Source organism: Colias croceus, chromosome 26 (genome assembly GCF_905220415.1).
Source record: "Colias croceus chromosome 26, ilColCroc2.1".
Classification (NCBI taxonomy): Eukaryota; Metazoa; Arthropoda; class Insecta; order Lepidoptera; family Pieridae; genus Colias; species Colias croceus.
Window position 1 is genome coordinate 3932789 of NC_059562.1, and position 12938 is coordinate 3945726.

General features: G+C 32.0%; 1 long non-coding RNA gene across 1 annotated transcript; it reads right to left on the minus strand.

Annotated features, from left to right (window-relative positions):
* Nucleotides 1-11055: 11055 nt before the first annotated feature.
* On the minus strand, nucleotides 11056-12699 carry LOC123703522. The gene is made up of 2 exons (XR_006753009.1): nucleotides 12178-12699; nucleotides 11056-11669 (listed from the first exon to the last, which is right to left on the minus strand). It is a non-coding gene; the product is annotated as an uncharacterized LOC123703522 (long non-coding RNA).
* Between the last annotated feature and the right edge of the window lie 239 nt (nucleotides 12700-12938).

Here is a 12938-nt window from a genome sequence, read left to right on the forward strand (position 1 = left end):
TCCTTTCTTTATTACGAATGATTATACAGTCATCACTAACGCCTATAAGGACTGCCAAGTGCTACATAGATCTCAGTGTTGACTAATTATATTGATTATTATTAGTAAAACCACAAGTAAAACTAAACCTGTAAGGTAGTGAGAAATTGTGATGTTAATTAAATAAAAGTATATATTTACCTGTAATTGATTTTTAACTTAATAGTTGACCTACCCTCCTTTTCTACACGGTGGTCGAAAACTAGCTTACACTAGGACGAAAACTAGTTTTTTTGGACGAAAACTAGCATTTACCCTACTTTTGCAGAAAATAATTTAAATTAAAAGATACATCAAAAAGATTTATTTTCACTTAATATTATCTTAAAGAAGACTATATAAGGACTTAAAAAAAATATAATATGTTTAAGGAAGGGTGCTCCAAAATATTTATTTCGTATCACAAAGTTGGCAACTCCTATAATTGGACGAAAACCAGCGCAATGACCCTAATAAAGCAGTGTAGAATATTTCAACTGTTTGCATTTTTAAGCCTCAGATTAAAGATTGTTTATGTCCAATGTTATTTATATGAACAATAAATTAATCATTTCGTGACAGATTGGCTAATGACTGTCCATAATAAATAATTCTGGTTTTATTTATTAATCGTAAGATTTTGCCGCTAAATCCATCTTGATCGATGGATACTGCGGGTCCAATCGAAATTTTGATGGATAAAAAATTTCAGAGTTCGTTTAATATTTAGAGAGTACGATTCTAATTTCTTATTTATCATTACTTGCGTCGTAATATTTAGGCGGTAGGTACCTACTTAATTCATTAAAAATGCTGTAAAAAAAATGAATATAATAAACATATCATAATATATGTATATTCAACAACAAGAAAAGGATACTAATTCATAAAAGTTTTATTTTAAAATTGAAGTAAGACTCTCTCAAATCATATTCATATTTCTATGTTGCTTTTTCTAAAACTAGTCCGTTTATAATATGACTAAAAATAAAATGACGTGACCCACCTATATAGGAACTTCAAAAAAATAAACTACATTCTTTATCTCGTGCGACACATTTTCTATCAATTAAGTTACACGTGTTCGTTAATTTATCGCACGCTCCAATAATAAACCCTGTATTGGTACAGATTAATGTCACAAAAGATTAACATCGTTACGCACATGATTTATTTAATTTGACAAAATGTCGGTCTGTGTATCGGTAGCTGGCTGGTTTCAGTTTACTGACGGTCGAATTGGAATCATTTTCCATGTTACTTATTGTTCTGGGTAATTATTATTGATGTCATTGAAGCGATTTAACTTTAAGCCTTTTATGTTGGTATTTACGCCCGCAAATTCGCCATTTGATATTTTAATTTGTGAAACTGAGATTTTTTGGTGCTTCGTTGACAAAAGCAAGCCTGGATTTAAAAATAGATATCTATGTCATTGGATCATGGATGCTACTTTCTGAAGTGTTTGAAGTGATTTGTAGTGATTTTGGTATCTTTGGATCTTGCCAAAGAAGTTTCATATCTGACACGAGTGCTCGGCACACACGCACTTCTTAGGTACATTATTTTATCAGGTGAATCTATATTCTAAATCCTTTGTCCCTTTGCCTACGAAATTGAAACCAAACATGTTCATTTATTTGAAAGTGAAATATCAGACTCAAAAAATTGGCAATACAAAAATTGGAAAAAAAGAACGTGTTATAAACATGAAGTTATTCGTCGATAGGTTTTATGTTTTCCATACGCGCGCTTGAACTAAAGGGATTTGGTTATATTTACGTTTATTTGGCGGCAAAGGGTATGTAGGTAACCTATTTCACGGTAGAGCGGTGTGTCTGACATTTTACCCTTCCGGTTGAGTTGCCATCATTGTTGGAAATGTCAAAACTAGTCACCTGTTGTAAATATTCGATCTTCGGATAAAGTTTGGTGTTGCTAGTTAACTATGCGTTGAGACAATGTTTTTTATCACGTTTTTTGATTTGTGTTTCTGGATATAAATGTTTGTTTAATAAAATCATACTAGGTACGAATTAATTTGTTTTTTTTATTTGTTTATTAGAAAAGTCAAAGGTACTACGCTGAAAATCTTTAATTTTACGTCTTTATTTGGTTTTGTACCATAGGACTTAATTTTGTAATTAATTATACCTATATTATTAATCGACAGATTTGTGTAAGGGTGACGATACTTTTTAAGTTTTTACTGTATCCTCCAAATCAACAATGTAACCATACATTACAACAACTACACTATACTTAATGTGTTATTCATTGGAAAAAGTCTGCGCATAACTACGTATACTGCAAGAAGCATTTAAATGTGTATAATAGATCACAGTTGAGTTATTTCAGAATTCAACGATCTGAACGCTGATTGACACCGCGACCTACCCTACCTCGATGGCATACCGATTAGATCAGAAAATCATCTCAAAATAGACCCTATAACATTACACTTACGACTAATATTAATAAGATAACCAATATAACCTTTTAAGTTGGATTTTGAATGCAAACGTTCACTGCTTAAGATTTACGCAATTATTCTGTTATCGAGTAATGTGATTTTGATATTGGTCATGCGTAATTATTTACATATTATATGCAAGTTTATAATAAGGGTATTAAACCTTTAACCTGTAGTATAATAGGTAATTAAATGATGAAAACTTTGAGAGGCAGCTTATTAGATTTAGGTATTGAATAGTGTTTAGAACTTAAAGTAAAGAACGGATGATTTATTTGGAATTTGATAGGCTTAGTGATTGATAGACACTCCCTGATGGACCGTGGTGTAAAATTACCAGTCTTATTTTATTACGTCTACTTCATTAATTAAGATGTAAAACATAAAATTGAAATTTTCGAATATTTTGGCTACTTTATTACACTAGAACCGATTAACGGATCTTGATGAAATTCGATACATAAATGTTGCCATGTGATTTTGTAAGCCGAAGCTATTTTTATACATAGGTAACTACATATTTAGTTAAACGTGACCTAATCTTGATTAGACACTACCATACTATGACGCTTACTAGGTATATATTTTTTAAAATTATAAGGATGCAATCAAAGTCGTTTTATTAGCTGCTCGTAAATAAAAATTATTTTTAGTTTTTACACAATGAAGAACACACAATTTTTCATAACCGACTTAAAAAAAAAAACAAGGAGGTTATCATATTATTATGAATTTTCTAGTAATCTCAAAGTCCTTGCTATTAAAAGATAATCCCAATTTAGCTTTGAAACGCATAATATCTTTTCATAGCTATGGCTTCATAATTGCTGAGAGCCGCCGCTATCCTCTATTGTCCGTGGATGTAACTGGTACGGAATCATTAATAGAATGCACAGGGCCGTTTTAAAGGGCCCGGCTGGGGCCCTGAAGTGGTAAAGAAAAATATTGTGTAAGGAGGAAGGGTGTGTTAAATGCTTATGCAGGCTGTATTTGAAGCTTTTCTTTGTAGGATAGGAATTATAATTGTAGTGATTATACGAGGTTATAAATAAAAAGCTTTAAAAATTACATTCGTATGATTTTGAAAGAAAGAAACGAAGAAATAATTTACTGTCATCAACTCCACTACATCACACATAAACTGGTTACAAACAATAAGAAAATATAAAATTTTCTACAAGTACCTATTGATTTTATTTTTTATTTATTTGATTAAATGCATTTGAGCACGTAATTTTAATTATTAATTGTATAGTAACATAAAAATGTAAAGGGACATATCACTTTACCTTGATGGAAGTTCCTGTAGTTAGAAAATAAGATAGTATTCACATATAGATTGATAACGCACAGTTGTTAACAAACATAAGAATATACACACAGTATTCGTACACACAGTAGTGTGTGTACACATCATAATGAAAATTAAATGATTGTTATCACAAATTCAGGGCCTCTAAGCATCAGAGTTCATCCCGCAACCACTATTGAATGGTCCCAGCCGGATTCCTTACTCGGCAGAATTAACTGCTCATTATATGATCGTCACACTGACAGAATAATCGCTGATAAAACCACCAATTTAATGGATTTCCAAAGCCACCATGACGATGACGTGATTACATTTGTTAACCTTATTAAGAACTATCTAGCTTCTGGAGTTGGGGTTATGTCTTGCTAACTTTTAACCCATGTTGCCGTTATTGGAGGAAGTTCACAAATCGTAAAGCTTTTTTGGTAGTAATGCAGTAATAATTGTTCAACAAATAGTGTATAATTTTTGATGATTAATTCGATTGGACGATTGATATTATTCTCTTACTATTTAAAAGATGTAGCAATCAATCAGTTAATCTATGGCTTTAAAGTCGATAATTATGTTTCTTTTTTCCATTTTATTTGGGAACTACTTGAACCCTTTCTTGTTACAAAGGGGACGCATAGAACATAGGTCCATCACGTAGAGACCTTTTTACTTTTACATTATTTACTTAGCAGTAAATAACTAAATGTTATAACTAAATATATTGACAAAATAAATGCGCACTTACACTTTATATACAGATAAAACTTCTCGAAATAAAAGCTTCTTACAGCATTAAGCATATATTATTATTATTATGATATTCTTATTTCTTCGACGTTTTATTGCGTAATCAACTCCCTATAAACCGAAAGAGTTATAGCAGTAACCAAGTCAATAATCCTGCAAACAATTGCTCCAAATCTGTAATGTTATCCATCATCTTTGACGTCACAACATGGCGACTAATCTCCGGCCGATGATTATTTGTGGTCGCCAAATCTATTAGCTGTACCTACTACGTTGTATTGGTTCGATTAATAGTGACGTCATCGTTTTCGGTAGTCATATATATCTTGAGCAGTTCCAATTGATATCTTATAGTAGGTTGCAGTTTGTATTTTATTTATGGAGGCTTATCTATAAACTATAATCTAGAATATATACATAAATTTTGTTTAAACTACACGATATTTATATAATAATTATTGTTTAATTTACATATCTTACTTAATAATTGATGCATGTTCCCAATGAAAATTTTAGTATGATTCATTTAACAAGAATTTCGTTTCGAAATCTGACTTCTTGGAACTTATAAATCCAATGAATGCAACTTCAACCTAATAAACATCAAACCAATTTCATCAAAATATGTTTATAAATATGTGTATGTGTGTGATTGTCGTTGAATTGTTATAATCCTTTTGAAATCAATAAATTATTCAAAATAGCACAATACAAACATTACTTATCATTTGTAATTTTAAATAATTGGTAAAGCATGACAGTGAAAATAATAGATTATAAAAAGTAATATTACGGTAACGTAATTTAAGTCTTCATTGTTGAACTAACGCTTTTTAATCGCAGTGACATAGTTTTTTTCAATCAATTTCAGTACATTGTTTGATTTACTGGCTACAGCCAACATTTGTACAGAGACATGTAATTATTGTAGATATAGTACACATAGATAATATAAGTAGGAACGTGCTACACAGAATGCCTTGTCGTTTGTGCATTCGATTCCTAATAAATTGATTTTACGTGCCAGTGTGTAATCGACCTAAGGCTGGTTGCGCATGACGCGGTTTATTATATTCTAGCGGTCCAACCCGGCTTCGCCCGTGGTACATATTTCGCAATAATAGGTAGCCTATGTTCTTTCTCAGGGTCTAAAGATTGTCTGTGCCAAATTTCATCAAAATCGGTTGAGAGTGAAAACCATACATGCATACAAACAAACAAACAAACAAAAATACTTTATTGTGCACCACAGAGAAAAGTACAAGTAAGGACACAATACATTGTTAATAAAAGAGCACAACAGGCGGTCTTATCGCTCAGACAGCGATCTCTTCCAGACAACCTGGTGGACAAGGAGACGCAGTGCAAAAGTAATAAAAAAACAGGGCAAAGTGCACTAAAAACAGAAAAAAAAAAATAATAAAAATATATATATATATAAATAGATATTAATATAAAGCATACAAATATACATAAACATACACATATAGTATACATAATGTACATACATAATATAATCACTATATAAATAGATGCAAACATATATATTACAATATGAAAATAAACATATACATATATATAAATACACATACATAAAATAGAAAACGCACACAGACACAATAGGCATGACGACAGTATCCATAAATGATCATATTAGTGTTTTCAAGGGAAAATGTATACTAAATAAATTAAATATAGTGACTTAAAAATCTAAAAAACATTAAGATTAATGAGATTATCAATAAAATAAAACATTAAAATTCTGCAGTTGGCCATTTTGACTAAAACACGCGTGACGTCACGTTTAAATAAACAACTCACATCAGATGTATTTTGTTGTTATGAATATGTTGAGAACACGCATTTTTATTTATTTTCTTTTGTTTCACGTATGCTTTATCGACTCATAACAGAAATATAATTGCGAATTCACAATACGTGGTTTCGGGGTTCTCCGCGCCCACTTTATACAATCATTTCTTATTATTTTCTCGCTTGAAATAATTACTAACACATTTTTGAGCATTATTTTTACACTGCAATACTGCACACTACTTATAAACTTTGAAATTCGTTTCTATAACACATATTAAATAAATATTTATTTAATTTTCTTCGCAATGCGTACAAATAATTACGTATTTACTAAAGAGTGACGTCACGCCTACGCCATGACACCTGCGAGCTGTTTTGGCACAGTTAATAAATATTTTTTGAAAAATGGCTTTTATCTTCGTTAAATTTAAGTATATTACCGAAATATAGGGTTTTTCTTGTATAGTAAACGTATACACACATTATGGAAGAGGATTTCAAAATCTTTCGTCATGCCTATTGACTAATAAAATAAATAATGAATTACCGACTAATTGGATAAATAAAATTGCTTCAGTAAGTTTTTGAACGTAGATAGAGATTGAGCTGCTCTTATGTCTAAGGGTAAAGCATTCCAAAGTCTAATGGCACGCACAGTGAACGAAGAGTTGTAAACATGATTGACATGCGGTGGCATTGCTAGACGATGTTTATTAGAGGAACGCGTCGGGTTGACGTTAGACACAAGGAACTCAAATCTCTCTTTTAAGTATCGCGGAGTTCTCGGATCGAACAGAACACAGTACAGGAGGTGAAGGATATGAGTATTTCGGCGAAGACGGATGGGAAGCCATTTGAGCTTAGTGCGAAACTCGGAGACGTGATCGTATTTGCGCAAGCCAAACACAAATCTTATGCAGAAATTCTGAAGGCGCTCAAGGCAGTCTAGGTGGTATTCGAAGAGGTCAGGATAGCACGCATCAGCATAATCTATGATAGGTAAAAGGAGTGTTTGGACGAGCGCAATCTTAGTCGGTATCGGCAGAAAATTACGTAAGCGACGGAGCGAACCCGCAGCAGCAAAAACCTTTCTACGAACCTCCTTTATTTGGTGATTCCAAGATAGACACGAATCAATCCAAATCCCCAGACACTTAATTTCGGAACTATACGGTATAGCAATCCCATCAACTATTACCCTAGGCAAAGTAGAAAAGTCTATTTTGGATACAAAGTATTTCGTACCGCATATTATACTTTGCGTCTTTTTTGGGTTTACATTTAGGCCGTGACTAAAACTCCAATCAACAATAGTGGATACGTCGTCGTTCATTTTAGCAATAGCATTCGGCAGGTCTTCAAGCGAAGTGTGACAATAAATTTGAAAGTCGTCGGCATACATATGATAGAGAGAAGTGATGTTGAGGGATATTGAATTAATAAATAAACTAAAAAGAAGAGGAGAAAGCACACCGCCTTGCGGAACACCAGCAGTAACGTCAGCCCAAGAGGAAAAAGAATTATCAACTTGGACACGCTGCTGGCGTTCCTGTAGATAACTACGAAACCAATCAATATCTGTTGGAGATATGTTAAGAGAACTAAGCGTGCTGAGAAGGATATCATGGTCAACTGTATTAAAAGCATTACTAAAATCCAGAGATGTTAGTAGCGTAAGCTGTTTTTGATCCAAATGAAAGCGAATGTCGTCAGTGACTTTGACTAGAGCAGTAACCGTGCTATGACCAGGACGAAAACCGGATTGGCAAGGATTAAGGAGATCAAACTTATTAAGGAAGACGCTAAGCTGCTGTTGTACTAAGCGCTCTAGGACTACATACACAGGCATACATACACAAATACAAACGTTTCCTCTTTATAATATTAGTATAGATTAATTTAAACTATGACATACAATTTGCTGCCACTGCTACTAGGAAACATAACATACTTTTAAAGCCGTTGTTATAATGTCTATGATCTAGACTAAGGAGTCAGAGGACAAGAGAAATACTCGCATCACGCATGTTAGATTCCAATATGTTTTAATTTCTACAAATTCCTTTATACACTAAAGTTTCGTAAAGTCACTAATTAAACCACCTTGAGTACAGGATAAGATGTCCTGAAATGTATTTATTATGCTACAAATTTGGCGTTATTTTCTGAGTAAAAAATTATTATCACATGCTAAATACATACTCAGTTTGTAATTATATGCATATTATAGCCTAGTCTAAGATATATTTAATTAAAGACTAATAAATAAAGCTACATGCATAAAGAGCCTAACCTTTACACTCCAACTAAGCGACTATTACCCAACAGATATGTTGCTTAATTTATGTTTAATCTCCTTAAGAATTATGCAGCCGATCATTAGGACAACACTTGTGAGTAACCAAACATTGTGCTCACTAATCGCAATAAAACCCTAATTCAAAGGACTAAGGTATAAAATCGAATAAATAAGATTATTTAGTTGTAAATAAGTATTGTTTCACGGTTTGAAAATTACATTCACTGCACCTATTTCGACCTTTTCACAGCGGTTCCTTATCGAAATTGTTGTTATTAGCTAAATTAGTAAGTAGGCACGCGTTTATTTATCGTTTTTCTGATTGTTCCCAACGTTTTTGGGTTGGAGGAAATAGTTTCGGCCATTAATCATGTGAATTGTTAAACTGTAGTTAGGAGTTGCGTCTGTCGGATAAATGCTCGGATCTTTATTTTATACAGTTCTTGGGTTTTTTGTTCTTGGTTTTTTGCTACGTTTATTCGATACTGTTAGAAAATATATACGTTTGTCAAATTTTTTGAAGGAGTAGCAGCTAAAGTAGTTTTCTGTTAAGAAACAATTGAGGTTTAAGAAAGAATCAAAACACGTCATTTATTAAAAAAATAGTAGATTAATACAAATAAATAATTTGAAGAAAACCATAGGTACTAGAAATAAACATTGTAAATTTTTATCTAGTGAATGATGAATTTTATTTGCACTAAAACGTTATAACATTTAGCCGCATGCACTTTGCATTGAACTCGTATTATTTTCACGTGCATGCATCGGAATCGGCCAATTTTATCCGGTTCATTCCAGTTTCGGAAAGTCCATCAAGTTGTAAACGATCGGAATCCTCTTTCCGAATGATTCCTATTTGCTGAAAGTTTACTGGGTCAGCGGTAAAAGTTGTGAAAAACAGAAATACACCTCTTGATTTATTAGTGCCGTAGTTGTGTACAGTTGGCAGAGACCATACATTGTGTGGATTGAATTTTGTTGCGTTTGATATAAACTTATGTGTGGTAAATAAAATACCTGAAACCAAAAATATTTTATTTTATTTCACTTAGTTTATGATTAAAAAAACGATAAAGTTTATAATATTATGTGAAGTTTATTCTAGTTCTTAAATAGCTACTTGGAGCGATATAATAAATTACCTATAAATATGTACTTTCATTATCATCATCATCATCATCATCATCAGCCCATATACGTTCCCACTGCTGGGACACGGGCCTCCTATGAGGGTACAGGCCATAATCCACCGCGCTGGCCAAGTGCGTGTTGGCGGATGACACATGTCGTCGAACTTTTTAATTCTTCGACATGTCGGTTTCCTCACGATGTTTTCCTTCACCGTTTGAGCAGTGGTGATGTTACAACATGCGCAGATAAATTGAAAAATCAATTTAATTCCTGCGCGCTCGCCTGGTCTCGAACCCCGGACTTATCGATTCGAAGTCCGAGGTCTCACCACTGAGCCACCACTGCTCTACTTTCATTATCATAGCTTTATAATTTGACTGCTATAGGATAATTATTATATTGCTAAAATGTGTGATAGAAAACACAACTTTGTTAAATATCAAAATAGTATGCAGTATATAAAATATTTATTGGTGTTTGTAATACATATATCGTAAACTACGAGTCAGCGTTTCTTAAAATACGAATAAATCAGATATTGCAAGTACAGTAACTATTTAAGGATCCTTATGTACACTATGTTTTTGTGTTAGGATACTTTATATTTTTAATGATAAGGCTGGAAATATTAAAGAAATAAGAGCAGGTATAGCCTATAATAAGTATACTTAAAATCAATTTATTTTGTTAGTTTACCAAGGTATTATGTAGCTAGAAAGTAATTTTAATTATTCTTCTTAATTAGGTAAGTCTTAAACAAAAACAAACGCATGAAACATTTTATTGAACATAACACTAATGAGATAATAACAAAATATCTAAATGTTTAAAATCACAACCGTTATATCTCCAAGAAATATAAATTCTTCTTCAATCATAAAATTCAATTGCATTTCCTTATTTCACAAACGCGTTAGCTCGACTAATGTAATTGATCCTTTATAGGCTTGAGTATATAAAATATCTTGCAAACATCGTTTAGATATAAACTTCAGGCACGGAACTATATACATACTGGAACCCACACTCCCAAAGAAAAAGTGCAGTCAAGAAATTTGACCTTGAAAATTATCGTTTCCCCTCCGTCTCTTTCTAGCTAGGATGAGTCATGGAAATATATATAGTATATCTATATTTCCGTGGGGTGAGTATAAAGATAAAAAATTCAGGATATTAAGTAAAAAATTATGGATACATCAATTTTATTTGTATAAAAATTTTACTGTAATACTAGATTTAAGGATTAATGAAGTAAAATATCAATGCGTTTTAATAATATTTATTTATCATTACAATGCCAACTGCCTTTACAAATTTGCAAATTATAAGATACAATAACAATAAAAAATAACGAAATCGGCTCACTGAAAATATTTTAATTATTCTATACCCTTTAGTATTTAAATAGTTTTAAGAGTACTTGAAATATGAGATCGTGGTCTTGCGCTTCCCTATGATACAATAAAAAACAAAATATATAATATATTCAGGGTGTAATCGTTAAGTGCACACTTAACGATTACACAGGTGATTATTCCGTAACTATTGCAGGTATCAAAAAACTTTAAACTGATATCGATATGAAACTTTACGTAATGAGTAAAATAACAATAACTTTTTTTAATGTAACGAGAAATATCTAAAAATGTAACTTTAAACCCTCCCATACATTTTATTTCCCGTAACGTATATATTACGTTCCCACTGCTGGGACATGGCCTCCTATGAGGTTACAGGCAACATCCGCCGCACTGTCCAAGTGCTGGTTTAAAATGAATGTTGCATAATATCTTCGCTTTTTCAAAACAGGATATTTTTAATTCTACTATATTTAGCTATTTAGCCATGTATTACGTTCCGCTAGATTGGACGGAAACCTGTAAAGAGAAAAGAAGATTATTTGCAAAATATAAAAATGTCATTTAGATACAGAAAACACAAAATTTGTGCTGTTGTCTAGTGCTTCTATTTCAGTAGGTAGGTACTATTTATTATGTACTTTGAGTTTTTGATTTTACAATATATCATTATATAAAAGTAGTAAACAACGTTTTTATACCATTAACTGTCACGCCAATTAAGACGTAACCAGTGGAGAAAGACTTCTCCTTTTCTTTTACCTCATATAAAATACCGTACCGAAATATATTATATACACACAATTTTATAAAGTATGGATGGACACCCTAGTCTAATATTTACTACAATCATGAAACATTTAATAATAAGCAAATAACAATGTTAAATGGAAAAAACCTAATCGAAATTAACATTATAATCACAACTTCGATCTATTATTCCAGATTTAACAACAATTAAAGTAGAAATATTACTAAACTACAATTTTACATGAAGCGTAGTTTATGGATGGTTTTTTGTACTTACGAATGAAATATAATATCACATCCTGGCTGCCACTCACTTTTGCAACCGCGCACAATATATTTACAATCATTTCTATTAATTTTGGCTCAGAATAATTCCAAAATACAAGAACAAACTCACGAAATGAATATAAACATCCGCCATTTTGCAGTAAACATTATTTGACACCTAGAATTGGGGCTGCCGCGCAACGATTTTCATAACATAATTCAAAATATGGGAAAAAAATTATGAGCGTGCTCGATAAGCAATCCATTTTAAAAGTTGTAAACCTTTGTTATTTCAATGGAAAAGCAAACCTGCATGAATCTCGTTTAAATTTCATTTTTTTTAGCGGATTTTATTAATGATTTTTGTCATATAGACCTATTATACTGACAGTCGATTTTTAATGCACGTCAATAGGGGAAAAATTTACAATCACACTGGCTACCCTATGGGGAAAACAGGGGTTACTTGCGGTCATTCTATCAGTTTTTTATTTTTTCTTAGGAGTTTGGGTTCCAGTATGACTATAGTTCCATGACTTCAGGTATTTCCGTCTCTTTTCACACAATAAACAAAGAGTGTGTTAGAAAGAGACGCATAATAAAGCACTGTTTCACATCACAGCATTTAAATGTCAACGCTTTGGGCGGGAAAGGAATGTAAGAGTAGATAAAATTTTAAGTTTGTCATTTATTTACTGGTGATAATGCTTCCTCATAAAATTATACATATTATGAAGCATAGAAATAATAAGATGTTTTGTATTAAAATTT